Source organism: Oncorhynchus nerka, linkage group LG27 (genome assembly GCF_034236695.1).
Source record: "Oncorhynchus nerka isolate Pitt River linkage group LG27, Oner_Uvic_2.0, whole genome shotgun sequence".
In the NCBI taxonomy this organism is placed as follows: Eukaryota; Metazoa; Chordata; class Actinopteri; order Salmoniformes; family Salmonidae; genus Oncorhynchus; species Oncorhynchus nerka.
The window spans coordinates 102,367,150-102,381,367 of record NC_088422.1 but is presented as its reverse complement, the minus strand read 5'-3'; the positions used below and the strand labels follow the sequence as shown (position 1 = coordinate 102,381,367).

General features: G+C 40.8%; 1 pseudogene; it reads right to left on the bottom strand.

Moving 5' to 3' along the window:
- Nucleotides 1-386: 386 nt before the first annotated feature.
- Nucleotides 387-14,218, bottom strand: part of LOC135565441 (transient receptor potential cation channel subfamily M member 1-like) — a 63,249-nt pseudogene continuing 49,417 nt past the window's right edge.

Below are 14,218 nucleotides of genomic sequence, written 5' to 3'. Positions count from 1 at the left end.
CTGTTGGGTCTTTAATACTGTCTGCCAGTCTCTACCTCTGTCTCTACCTCTGTATCTGTCTCCCCAGTCCCTCCTAACATAGCTGTTAGGTCATTAATACTGTCTGTCCGTCTCTATGTCTGTCTCTACCTCTGTCTCTGTCTCCCCAGTCCCTCCTAACATAGCTGTTAGGTCATTAATACTGTCTGCCAGTCTGTATCTGTCTCCCCAGTCCCTCCTAACATAGCTGTTAGGTCATTAATACTGTCTGTCCGTCTCTATGTCCGTCTCTACCTCTGTCTCTGTCTCCCCAGTCCCTCCTAACATAGCTGTTAGGTCATTAATACTGTCTGCCAGTCTGTCTCTGTCTCCGCAGTCCCTCCTAACATAGCTGTTAGGTCTTTAATACTGTCTGTCAGTCTCTGCCTCTGTCTCCCCAGTCCCTACTAACATAGCTGTTAGGTCTTTAATACTGCCTGTCAGTCTCTACCTCTGTCTCTGTCTCCCCAGTCCCTACTAACATAGCTGTTAGGTCTTTTACACTACTGTCTGACTTGGTTCTCTGTGCCCAGTCCCCTCTGGCCTTCACTTTTCTGGGGTTGGTGTTCAGGCTCTTAGACCTCAGTGATGGATACATCCTGTCCTCTGGCACAAGCAGAAGGCCTCCACCAGTATCTTTAGCCTCCGCTTCCTGCTTCTCCTCACCTCCATCTTGGTTGCTCTCTGGCTGGCTCTTCCCTGGCTCCTGTGGTTCACCGTCTGTCTCTTTGGCCTCTGCCTCGTCCTTTGTATCTGTGGTGGTGGGGACTAGCTTCTCCATGGAGACTTTGGGCATGTGGCCGAACGAGCAGGGGTGGACTTTGTACTCGAAGCGCGCTGCCCAGTGACCCATGGTCGGAGATCTGGAGGTAACCGTTTCCTGTTCCCCTGTGAGGGGGTTGTTGACGTCTGTGGCCCAAGTAGCCCCCTCATCTCCCCCATCCGCTGGGTTGTACACCATAGTGCTCCTGGATCTGGGCCTGGAGGTGAGACAGTCACTGTGGGTCTCTGGTGACTGGTACTGCAGGGACCTGACCCTCTCCAGAGGATATGAGATGGCTGCTTCTAGCTTGATCTTCTCCGTGGTCACGCCTGCCTTCTCCAGGGCCGCGTCCATCGAGGCTGCAGGGCTGCAGGGCGGTGGAGAAGGCTCTGTAGGAACCTCAGGCCTCTGGGTTGGGGTTTCCTTCACTCCTTCGCAGACAGAGACACTGGAGCTGGAATGATTCCTCTCTCTGGGGCCCACCACGTCTAACGTGGCTCCGTACTCCTTCACAGAGGCCGTGATGCTGGTCGTGGTTTCTCTCATACTCCGTTTCCTCTCAACCACCTTCCTCTGGCTCCCCTTCCTCTCAGGGCTCCTGATGTCCCCAGTCTCAGAGCGGGTGTCATCTCCCATCTCCAGGTGGTACCGGTACAGACTGTAGCCGTCAGAGCTGATGGACAGACAGACACACAGACAGATCAGTAAATATCATCCTTATTAAACACTAGACTACTGTACTGATAATCAGTCAACATCATCCTTATTAAACACTAGACTACTGTACTGATCATCAGTAAACATCATCCTTATTAAACACTAGACTACTGAACTGATCATCAGTCAACATCATCCTTATTAAACACTAGACTACTGTACTGATCATCAGTCAACATCATCCTCTCATCATCCTTAATAAACACTAGACTACTGTACTGATAATCAGTCAACATCATCCTTATTAAACACTAGACTGCTGTACTGATAATCAGTCAACATCATCCTTATTAAACACCAGACTACTGTACTGATAATCAGTCAACATCATCCTCTCATCATCCTTATTAAACACTAGACTACTGTACTGATAATCAGTCAACATCATCCTTATTAAACACTAGACTACTGTACTGATAATCAGTCAACATCATCCTTATTAAACACTAGACTACTGTACTGATAATCAGTCAACATCATCCTTATTAAACACTAGACTACTGTACTGATAATCATCCTTATTAAACACTAGACTACTGTACTGATAATCATCCTTATTAAACACTAGACTACTGTACTGATCATCATCCTTATTAAACACTAGACTACTGTACTGATAATCATCCTTATTAAACACTAGACTACTGTACTGATAATCAGTAAACATCATCCTCTCATCATCCGTATTAAACACTAGACTACTGTACTGATAATCATCCTTATTAAACACTAGACTACTGTACTGATAATCAGTCAACATCATCCTTATTAAACACTAGACTACTGTACTGATCATCAGTAAACATCATCCTCTCATCATCCTTATTAAACACCAGACTACTGTACTGATCATCAGTAAACATCATCCTCTCATCATCCTTATTAAACACTAGACTACTGTACTGATAATCAGTAAACATCATCCTCTCATCATCCTTATTAAGCACTAGACTGCTGTACTGATAATCAGTAAACATCATCCTTATTAAACACCAGACTACTGTACTGATCATCAGTAAACATCATCCTCTCATCATCCTTATTAAACACTAGACTACTGTACTGATAATCATCCTTATTAAACACTAGACTACTGTACATGACAGAGCTGACCATTCCTTATTAAACACTAGACTACTGTACATGACAGAGCTGGCCATTCAGTCATAAACACTAGACTACTGTACATGACAGAGCTGACCATTCAGTCTTAAACACTAGACTACTGTCCTGTACATGACAGAGCTGACCATTCAGTCTTAAACACTAGACTACTGTCCTGTACATGACAGAGCAGACCATTCAGTCTTAAACACTAGACTACTGTCCTGTACATGACAGAGCTGACCATTCAGTCTTAAACACTAGACTACTGTCCTGTACATGACAGAGCAGACCATTCCGTCTTTCTCATCTGGAGTCATTACAGTTGTTATTGAACCTGTTGATTGAGCTGTGACGGAGCAGAGAGGACGTGTCGCAGACCGAGGAGACCCCCGACTGGGTTCTGACCAGGTCGTTGTGGTCCACCCCGGCCAGCTTCTCCAGGGCGTTCATCATACGTCCAGAGAACTCCTCCAGCTGACCCAGTCGTAGGTCCACCGTCTGCAGGGAAGCCTTCATGGAGTGCTCCCTCTCGTTCACCTCCTCCAGACGCATCGACATGTTCTCCACCCTGAGAGGAGAGAGAGTCAACGGTACCACAACTCTTTACTCACCCTGCCGATTACACCAAATGTGTTGTGATTACACCAAATGTGTTGTGATTACACCAAATGTGTTGTGATTACACCAAATGTATTGGGATTACACCAAATGTGTTGTGATTACACCAAATGTATTGGGATTACACCAAATGTGTTGTGATTACACCAAATGTGTTGTGATTACACCAAATGTGTTGTGATTACACCAAATGTGTTGTGATTACACCAAATGTATTGGGATTACACCAAATGTATTACTAAATGATTACACCAAATGTATTACTAAATGATTACACCAAATGTGTTGTGATTACACCAAATGTATTGGGATTACACCAAATGTATTGTGATTACACCAAATGTGTTGGGATTACACCAAATGTGTTGGGATTACACCAAATGTATTGTGATTACACCAAATGTGTTGGGATTACACCAAATGTGTTGTGATTACACCAAATGTATTGGGATTACACCAAATGTGTTGTGATTACACCAAATGTGTTGTGATTACACCAAATGTGTTACTAAATGATTACACCAAATGTGTTGTGATTACACCAAATGTATTGTGATTACACCAAATGTATTACTAAATGATTACACCAAATGTATTACTAAATGATTACACCAAATGTATTACTAAATGATTACACCAAATGTATTACTAAATGATTACACCAAATGTATTGGGATTACACCAAATGTGTTGTGATTACACCAAATGTATTGTGATTACACCAAATGTGTTGTGATTACACCAAATGTGTTGTGATTACACCAAATGTATTGGGATTACACCAAATGTATTACTAAATGATTACACCAAATGTATTGTGATTACACCAAATGTGTTGTGATTACACCAAATGTATTGGGATTACACCAAATGTGTTGTGATTACACCAAATGTATTACTAAATGATTACACCAAATGTGTTGTGATTACACCAAATGTATTGGGATTACACCAAATGTGTTGGGATTACACCAAATGTGTTGGGATTACACCAAATGTGTTGTGATTACACCAAATGTATTGGGATTACACCAAATGTATTACAAAATGATTACACCAAATGTATTACTAAATGATTACACCAAATGTGTTGTGATTACACCAAATGTATTGGGATTACACCAAATGTATTGTGATTACACCAAATGTATTGTGATTACACCAAATGTATTACTAAATGATTACACCAAATGTGTTGTGATTACACCAAATGTGTTACTAAATGATTACACCAAATGTGTTGTGATTACACCAAATGTGTTACTAAATGATTACACCAAATGTATTGGGATTACACCAAATGTATTGGGATTACACCAAATGTGTTGTGATTACACCAAATGTGTTACTAAATGATTACACCAAATGTATTGTGATTACACCAAATGTATTGGGATTACACCAAATGTATTGGGATTACACCAAATGTATTGGGATTACACCAAATGTGTTACTAAATGATTACACCAAATGTATTGTGATTACACCAAATGTATTACTAAATGATTACACCAAATGTATTGTGATTACACCAAATGTGTTGTGATTACACCAAATGTATTGGGATTACACCAAATGTATTGGGATTACACCAAATGTGTTGTGATTACACCAAATGTATTGGGATTACACCAAATGTATTGGGATTACACCAAATGTATTACTAATAAATATGAATAACCGTAGCGAATACTGAGACAGTTCTACAAGGCTAATTTAAATGTAAGTAGTTCCCCCAAAGAGGAAAGACCATAGCTGTCCGGTCTCCGACCTCTCCGATGTGATCCGGATGTCAGACGACTGCTCCTCGTCCTCCTTCTCTCTGAAATACTCCTCCACACACTGCTCCTCGAAGTCATACAGAGCCTTCAGCTCGTCAGCGTTCAGCAGCAGCTCTGTCAGAGAGAGAAACACACGTGACACGCTGGAGCCCGGGGTTGGTGGAGTTCAACTGCTTCTGAAACCTGGTAGAACGCACTGACATCAGTCTCGGAAGGACCAATCAGTCACCCCAGACAACCAACCAGACAACCAACCAGACATCCAATCAGTCACCCCAGACAACCAACCAGACAACCAACCAGTCATCCAATCAGTCACCCCAGACAACCAACCAGACAACCAACCAGTCATCCAATCAGTCAACCCAGACAACCAACCAGACAACCAACCAGACAACCAACCAGACATCCAATCGGTCAACCAATCAACCAGTCATCCAATCAGTCAACCCAGCCAACCAACCAGACAGCCAACCAACCGGCTGGCCAGCCAGAATACCATTTCAGCCAGATAACCAGCTACCTAATCAATCAACCAAGTCATCCAATCAGTCAACCAATCAACCAGTCATCCAATCAATCAACCAATCAACCAGTCATCCAATCAGTCAACCAATCAACCAGTCATCCAATCAGTCAACCAATCAACCAGTCATCCAATCAATCAACCAATCAACCAGTCATCCAATCAGTCAACCAATCAACCAGTCATCCAATCAGTCAACCAATCAACCAGTCATCCAATCAATCAACCAATCAACCAGTCATCCAATCAGTCAACCAATCAACCAGTCATCCAATCAATCAGCCAATCAACCAGTCATCCAATCAGTCAACCAATCAACCAGTCATCCAATCAATCAACCAATCAACCAGTCATCCAATCAGTCAACCAATCAACCAGTCATCCAATCAGTCAACCAATCAACCAGTCATCCAATCAGTCAACCAATCAACCAGTCATCCAATCAGTCAACCAATCAACCAGTCATCCATTCACTCAACCAATCAACCAGTCATCCAATCACTCAACTAATCAGTCAACCAATCACTCAACCAATCAACCAGTCATCCAATCAGAGTCAACCAATCAATCAACCGTCATCCAATCAGAGTCAACCAATCAACCAGTCATCCAATAAGTCAACCAATATCCCCGAACACCACTGACGTAGTCCTTTGTTGTCCCCGTCGTCCTGCTCTCCCTCTGTTCTCCTCTTGCAGCGACGACAGACGTATTTCAGAACGATGTAGATGTGGCTGAAGATGATGAGGGGCGGAGGGAGGAGGGGCCGGTCGTGGAACTTCATGATCAGCTGGTAACGCTGGAACTTCCAGATCTGGTTGGAGACGGACTTGACCTCTAAGAAGGTGTTGCTGTTGGTCAGAGGTCAGGACGGAAAAAGCGGATCAATCAGGGAGCTGTTTTTTACCAACAGGGTTAAATCTTCACAACACCACAACACAGTCAACTACATAGATGAACCAGGTTAAATCCCAATGTCTCCTACACAACACCACAACACAGTCAACTACATAAATGAACCAGGTTAAATCCCAATGTCTCCTACACAACACCACAACACAGTCAACTACCTAAATGAACCAGGTTAAATCCCCAGGTCTCCTACACAACACCACAACACAGTCAACTACATGCATGAACCAGGTTAAATCCCCAGGTCTCCTACACAACACCACAACACCACAACACAGTCAACTACCTAAATGAACCAGGTTAAATCCCAATGTCTCCTACACAACACCACAACACAGTCAACTACATGCATGAATCAGGTTAAATCCCCAGGTCTCCTACACAACACCACAACACAGTCAACTACATAGATGAACCAGGTTAAATCCCAATGTCTCCTGCACAACACCACAACACAGTCAACTACCTAAATGAACCAGGTTAAATCCCCAGGTCTCCTACACAACACCACAACACCACAACACAGTCAACTACCTAAATGAACCAGGTTAAATCCCCAGGTCTCCTACACAACACCACAACACAGTCAACTACCTAAATGAACCAGGTTAAATCCCCAGGTCTCCTACACAACACCACAACACAGTCAACTACATGCATGAACCAGGTTAAATCCCCAGGTCTCCTACACAACACCACAACACAGTCAACTACCTAAATGAACCAGGTTAAATCCCCAGGTCTCCTTCACAACACCACAACACAGTCAACTACCTAAATGAACCAGGTTAAATCCCCAGGTCTCCTACACAACACCACAACACAGTCAACTACCTAAATGAACCAGGTTAAATCCCCAGGTCTCCTACACAACACCACAACACAGTCAACTACATAGATGAACCAGGTTAAATCCCCAGGTCTCCTACACAACACCACAACACAGTCAACTACATAGATGAACCAGGTTAAATCCCCAGGTCTCCTACACAACACCACAACACAGTCAACTACATAGATGAACCAGGTTAAATCCCCAGGTCTCCTACACAACACCACAACACAGTCAACTACATAGATGAACCAGGTTAAATCCCCAGGTCTCCTACACAACACCACAACACAGTCAACTACATGAATGCATAATGCATGATGTAATGACTGTAGCTGTCTGTAATGTCTGTAATGACTGTGATTATCGCACCCTGAATGGAGAGGGTTTTCATTGGACCGACTGCTCGCCACAAAGTTATGACTTCATTTCAGACCTCGTGCTGCTCCCTACCGTTCCGTTACGCTGGTGTCAGAAGTGGGATCCACGACTTACTTGAAGACAGCGATGAGTAAGTTGACCAGGAGGATGTTGGCAACCAGCAGGTAGCAGGCCATGATGGCTGGAGTGAGCCAGGCTCCGGGGATACAAGGAGGAAGCTTCTTCCCATCCTCATCGTACATGTTATCACCACATGGTGCTGGAAACAGGCTCAATGTCAGTCCACAGTACTACTACTGATACTACTACTACTGATACTACTACTACTGATACTACTACTGATACTACTACTACTTCTACTACTGATACTACCACTACTGATACTACTACTACTACTACTACTACTACTACTACTGATACTACTACTACTACTACTGATACTACTACTACTACTATTACTACTACTACTACAACTAATACTACTACTACTACTACTGATACTACTACTACTACTACTGATACTACTACTACTATTACTACTGATACTACTACTACTACTACTACTGATACTACTACTACTGATACTACTACTACTACTACTGATACTACTACTACTACTACTAATACTACTACTACTACTACTAATACTACTACTACTACTACTACTGATACTACTACTACTACTGATACTACTACTACTACTATTACTACTAATACTGATACTACTACTACTACTACTACTGATACTACTACTACTACTACTGATACTACTACTACTACTACTGATACTACTACTACTACTACTGATACTACTACTACTGATACTACCGATACTACTACTACTATACTACTACTACTACTACTGATACTACTACTACTACTACTACTACTGATACTACTACTACTACTACTACTACTACTACTGATACTAGTACTACTACTACTGATACTACTACTACTACTATTACTACTAATACTGATACTACTACTACTACTACTACTACTGATACTACTACTACTACTACTGATACTACTACTACTACTACTACTACTGATACTACTACTACTACTACTACTACTGATACTACTACTACTACTGATACTACTACTACTAGTACTACTACTATTACTACTAATACTACTACTGATACTACTAGTACTACTACTACTACACTACTAATACTGCTACTGCTGCTAATATTACTACTAATACTACACTACTACTACTACTGCTACTGGTACTACTACTACTACTACACTACTCCTACTGCTACTAGTACTACTACTACTACTAATACTACTACTACTACTACTAATAATACTGCTACTACTACTACTACTAATACTGCTACTACTACTACTACTAATACTGCTACTACTACTACTACTACTAATACTACTGTTACTACTACTACTACTACTACTACTACAACAACGACTACTACTACTGTTACTACTACTACTATACTACTACTACTACTAATACTGCTACTACTACTACTAATACTACCGTTACTACTACTACTACTACTTCTACTAATACTACTACTAATACTACCAATACTGCTACTACTACAACAACAACGACTACTACTACTACTACTACTAGATAGTACTTTGCCATGAAAATACTCTTTAAAAGTATTTTCATGGTAATCGAAGAATTTCTAAAAAAGTTTTACTTAAGCAAAGCAGTGAAATATAGTCAAAGTGAAATATATTAAAATATCTGGTCTGATTACTTCGATAGGCTACTATGGCAACTTTAAAAATACTTTTTTTTTTTACAATTTATTCTTACCACTCTTTTCCGAACCCCAAAGGGCCCTTCCAGCAGGGAATTAATAATACCAGAATGAATGGCTAAAACAACTTGTACATTTGCTGTATAAAAGCAAAAAGGTGGTTTTGTCCAGTATATTTTGTACTGCGGTAGTACATCATGTAGGATTGTATGAGTGTACAATTAGATACTTACGATTGATTTCCATTGCATAGACTACCAATCAACCATGTGACGGAAGTGGAAAATGGAGAGAGAGAGGAATAAAGATAGAGAGACAGGGAGACAAAGAGAAAGAAGGAGAGAGAGAGAGAGACAGAGACAGAGACAGAGACAGAGAGAGAGAGACAGAGACAGAGAGACAGAGACAGAGACAGAGAGAGAGACAGAGACAGAGACAGAGAGAGAGAGAGCGAGAGAGAGAGAGAGAAAGAAGGAGAGAGAGAGAGACAGAGACAGAGAGAGACAGAGAGAGAGAGAGAGACAGAGAGAGAGACAGAGACAGAGAGAGAGACAGAGACAGAGAGAGAGACAGAGACAGCGAGAGAGAGACAGAGAGAGAGACAGAGAGAGAGACAGAGAGAGAGACAGAGACAGAGACAGAGACAGCGAGAGAGAGAGAGAGAGAGACAGCGAGAGAGAGAGAGAGAGAGAGAGAGAGAGAGACAGCGAGAGAGAGAGAGAGAGAGAGACAGCGAGACAGAGAGAGAGAGAGAGAGAGAGAAAAAACATCAGAGCAACAGAAGAGAACAACAATACAACAACCCAAACTAATAATCAATAACCAACATGAGTCTGCCGAGAGGAGGACCCTGCCTCTCCGTTGAGTAGGATTTGATTAAAAACATTTGGATTAAATTGAATGCAATGTAATACAAAATAATTATAATCATCCCTTCAGTTTTCACTTCAGTAACATTTATTGGTTGCCATTAGTTTGCTCACCAATCAAATCGATTAACAAAAGAGAAGTTCCATTGCCATAGAATGCTTGGATCCCATCCAATATGTCAGATCAGTAGCTAAATGGATTGGTGTCTGATCTCTGGTCGATGTTGCTGTGTCTATACTGTCTATAGAGTTTTATAATGGATTGGTGTCTGATCTCTGGTCGATGTTGCTGTGTCTATACTGTCTATAGAGTTTTATAATGGATTGGTGTCTGATCTCTGGTCGATGTTGCTGTGTCTATACTGTCTATAGCGTTTTATAATGGATTGGTGTCTGATCTCTGGTCGATGTTGTTGTGTCTATACTGTCTATAGCGTTTTATAATGGATTGGTGTCTGATCTCTGGTCGGTGTTGTTGTGTCTATAGAGTTTTATAATGGATTGGTGTCTGATCTCTGATCGATGTTGGATTGTGTCTATACTCTGGTCGTCTATAGCGTTTTATAATGGATTGGTGTCTGATCTCTGGTCGATGTTGTTGTGTCTATAGTTTTATAATGGATTGGTGTCTGATCTCTGGTCGGTGTTGTTGTGTCTATAGAGTTTTATAATGGATTGGTGTCTGATCTCTGGTCGATGTTGTTGTGTCTATAGAGTTTTATAATGGATTGGTGTCTGATCTCTGGTCGATGTTGTTGTGTCTATAGAGTTTTATAATGGATTGGTGTCTGATCTCTGGTCGATGTTGTTGTGTCTATACTGTCTATAGAGTTTTATAATGGATTGGTGTCTGATCTCTGGTCGATGTTGTTGTGTCTATACTGTCTATAGCGTTTTATAATGGATTGGTGTCTGATCTCTGGTCGATGTTGTTGTGTCTATAGAGTTTTATAATGGATTGGTGTCTGATCTCTGGTCGATGTTGTTGTGTCTATACTGTCTATAGAGTTTTATAATGGATTGGTGTCTGATCTCTGGTCGATGTTGTTGTGTCTATACCGTCTGGTCGATGTTGTTGTGTCTAGATTTTATAATGGATTGGTGTCTGATCTCTGGTCGATGTTGTTGTGTCTATAGAGTTTTATAATGGATTGGTGTCTGATCTCTGGTCGGTGTTGTTGTGTCTATACCGTCTATAGTATTTTATAATGGATTGGTGTCTGATCTCTGGTCGATGTTGTTGTGTCTATAGTCTAGTTTTATAATGGATTGGTGTCTGATCTCTGGTCGGTGTTGTTGTGTCTATACCGATAGTATTTTATAATGGATTGGTGTCTGATCTCTGGTCGGTGTTGTTGTGTCTATAGAGTTTTATAATGGATTGGTGTCTGATCTCTGGTCGATGTTGTTGTGTCTATAGATAGTATTTTATAATGGATTGGTGTCTGATCTCTGGTCGGTGTTGTTGTGTCTATAGAGTTTTTATAATGGATTGGTGTCTGATCTCTGGTCGATGTTGTTGTGTCTATACCGTCTATAGGATTTTATAATGGATTGGTGTCTGATCTCTGGTCGATGTTGTTGTGTCTATAATGGATTGGTGTCCTCTGGTCGATCTATAGTATTTTATAATGGATTGGTGTCTGATCTCTGGTCGATGTTGTTGTGTCTATACCGTCTATAGTATTTATAATGGATTGGTGTCTGATCTCTGGTCGATGTTGTTGTGTCTATACCGTCTATAGTATTTTATAATGGATTGGTGTCTGATCTCTGGTCGGTGTTGTTGTGTCTATACCGTCTATAGTATTTTATAATGGATTGGTGTCTGATCTCTGGTCGATGTTGTTGTGTCTATAGAGTTTTATAATGGATTGGTGTCTGATCTCTGGTCGATGTTGTTGTGTCTATACCGTCTATAGAGTTTTATAATGGATTGGTGTCTGATCTCTGGTCGATGTTGTTGTGTCTATACCGTCTATAGTATTTTATAATGGATTGGTGTCTGATCTCTGGTCGATGTTGTTGTGTCTATACCGTCTATAGTATTTTATAATGGATTGGTGTCTGATCTCTGGTCGATGTTGTTGTGTCTATACCGTCTATAGTATTTTATAATGGATTGGTGTCTGATCTCTGGTCGATGTTGTTGTGTCTATACCGTCTATAGCGTTTTATAATGGATTGGTGTCTGATCTCTGGTCGGTGTTGTTGTGTCTATAGAGTTTTATAATGGATTGGTGTCTGATCTCTGATCGATGTTGTTGTGTCTATACCGTCTATAGCGTTTTATAATGGATTGGTGTCTGATCTCTGGTCGATGTTGTTGTGTCTATAGCGTTTTATAATGGATTGGTGTCTGATCTCTGGTCGGTGTTGTTGTGTCTATAGAGTTTTATAATGGATTGGTGTCTGATCTCTGGTCGGTGTTGTTGTGTCTATAGAGTTTTATAATGGATTGGTGTCTGATCTCTGGTCGATGTTGTTGTGTCTATAGAGTTTTATAATGGATTGGTGTCTGATCTCTGGTCGATGTTGTTGTGTCTATACTGTCTATAGAGTTTTATAATGGATTGGTGTCTGATCTCTGGTCGATGTTGTTGTGTCTATACTGTCTATAGCGTTTTATAATGGATTGGTGTCTGATCTCTGGTCGATGTTGTTGTGTCTATAGAGTTTTATAATGGATTGGTGTCTGATCTCTGGTCGATGTTGTTGTGTCTATACTGTCTATAGAGTTTTATAATGGATTGGTGTCTGATCTCTGGTCGATGTTGTTGTGTCTATACCGTCTATAGTATTTTATAATGGATTGGTGTCTGATCTCTGGTCGATGTTGTTGTGTCTATAGAGTTTTATAATGGATTGGTGTCTGATCTCTGGTCGGTGTTGTTGTGTCTATACCGTCTATAGTATTTTATAATGGATTGGTGTCTGATCTCTGGTCGATGTTGTTGTGTCTATAGAGTTTTATAATGGATTGGTGTCTGATCTCTGGTCGGTGTTGTTGTGTCTATACCGTCTATAGTATTTTATAATGGATTGGTGTCTGATCTCTGGTCGGTGTTGTTGTGTCTATAGAGTTTTATAATGGATTGGTGTCTGATCTCTGGTCGATGTTGTTGTGTCTATACCGTCTATAGTATTTTATAATGGATTGGTGTCTGATCTCTGGTCGGTGTTGTTGTGTCTATAGAGTTTTATAATGGATTGGTGTCTGATCTCTGGTCGATGTTGTTGTGTCTATACCGTCTATAGGATTTTATAATGGATTGGTGTCTGATCTCTGGTCGATGTTGTTGTGTCTATACCGTCTATAGTATTTTATAATGGATTGGTGTCTGATCTCTGGTCGATGTTGTTGTGTCTATACCGTCTATAGTATTTTATAATGGATTGGTGTCTGATCTCTGGTCGATGTTGTTGTGTCTATACCGTCTATAGTATTTTATAATGGATTGGTGTCTGATCTCTGGTCGGTGTTGTTGTGTCTATACCGTCTATAGTATTTTATAATGGATTGGTGTCTGATCTCTGGTCGATGTTGTTGTGTCTATAGAGTTTTATAATGGATTGGTGTCTGATCTCTGGTCGATGTTGTTGTGTCTATACCGTCTATAGAGTTTTATAATGGATTGGTGTCTGATCTCTGGTCGATGTTGTTGTGTCTATACCGTCTATAGTATTTTATAATGGATTGGTGTCTGATCTCTGGTCGATGTTGTTGTGTCTATACCGTCTATAGTATTTTATAATGGATTGGTGTCTGATCTCTGGTCGATGTTGTTGTGTCTATACCGTCTATAGTATTTTATAATGGATTGGTGTCTGATCTCTGGTCGATGTTGTTGTGTCTATACCGTCTATAGTATTTTATAATGGATTGGTGTCTGATCTCTGGTCGATGTTGTTGTGTCTATACCGTCTATAGTATTTTATAATGGATTGG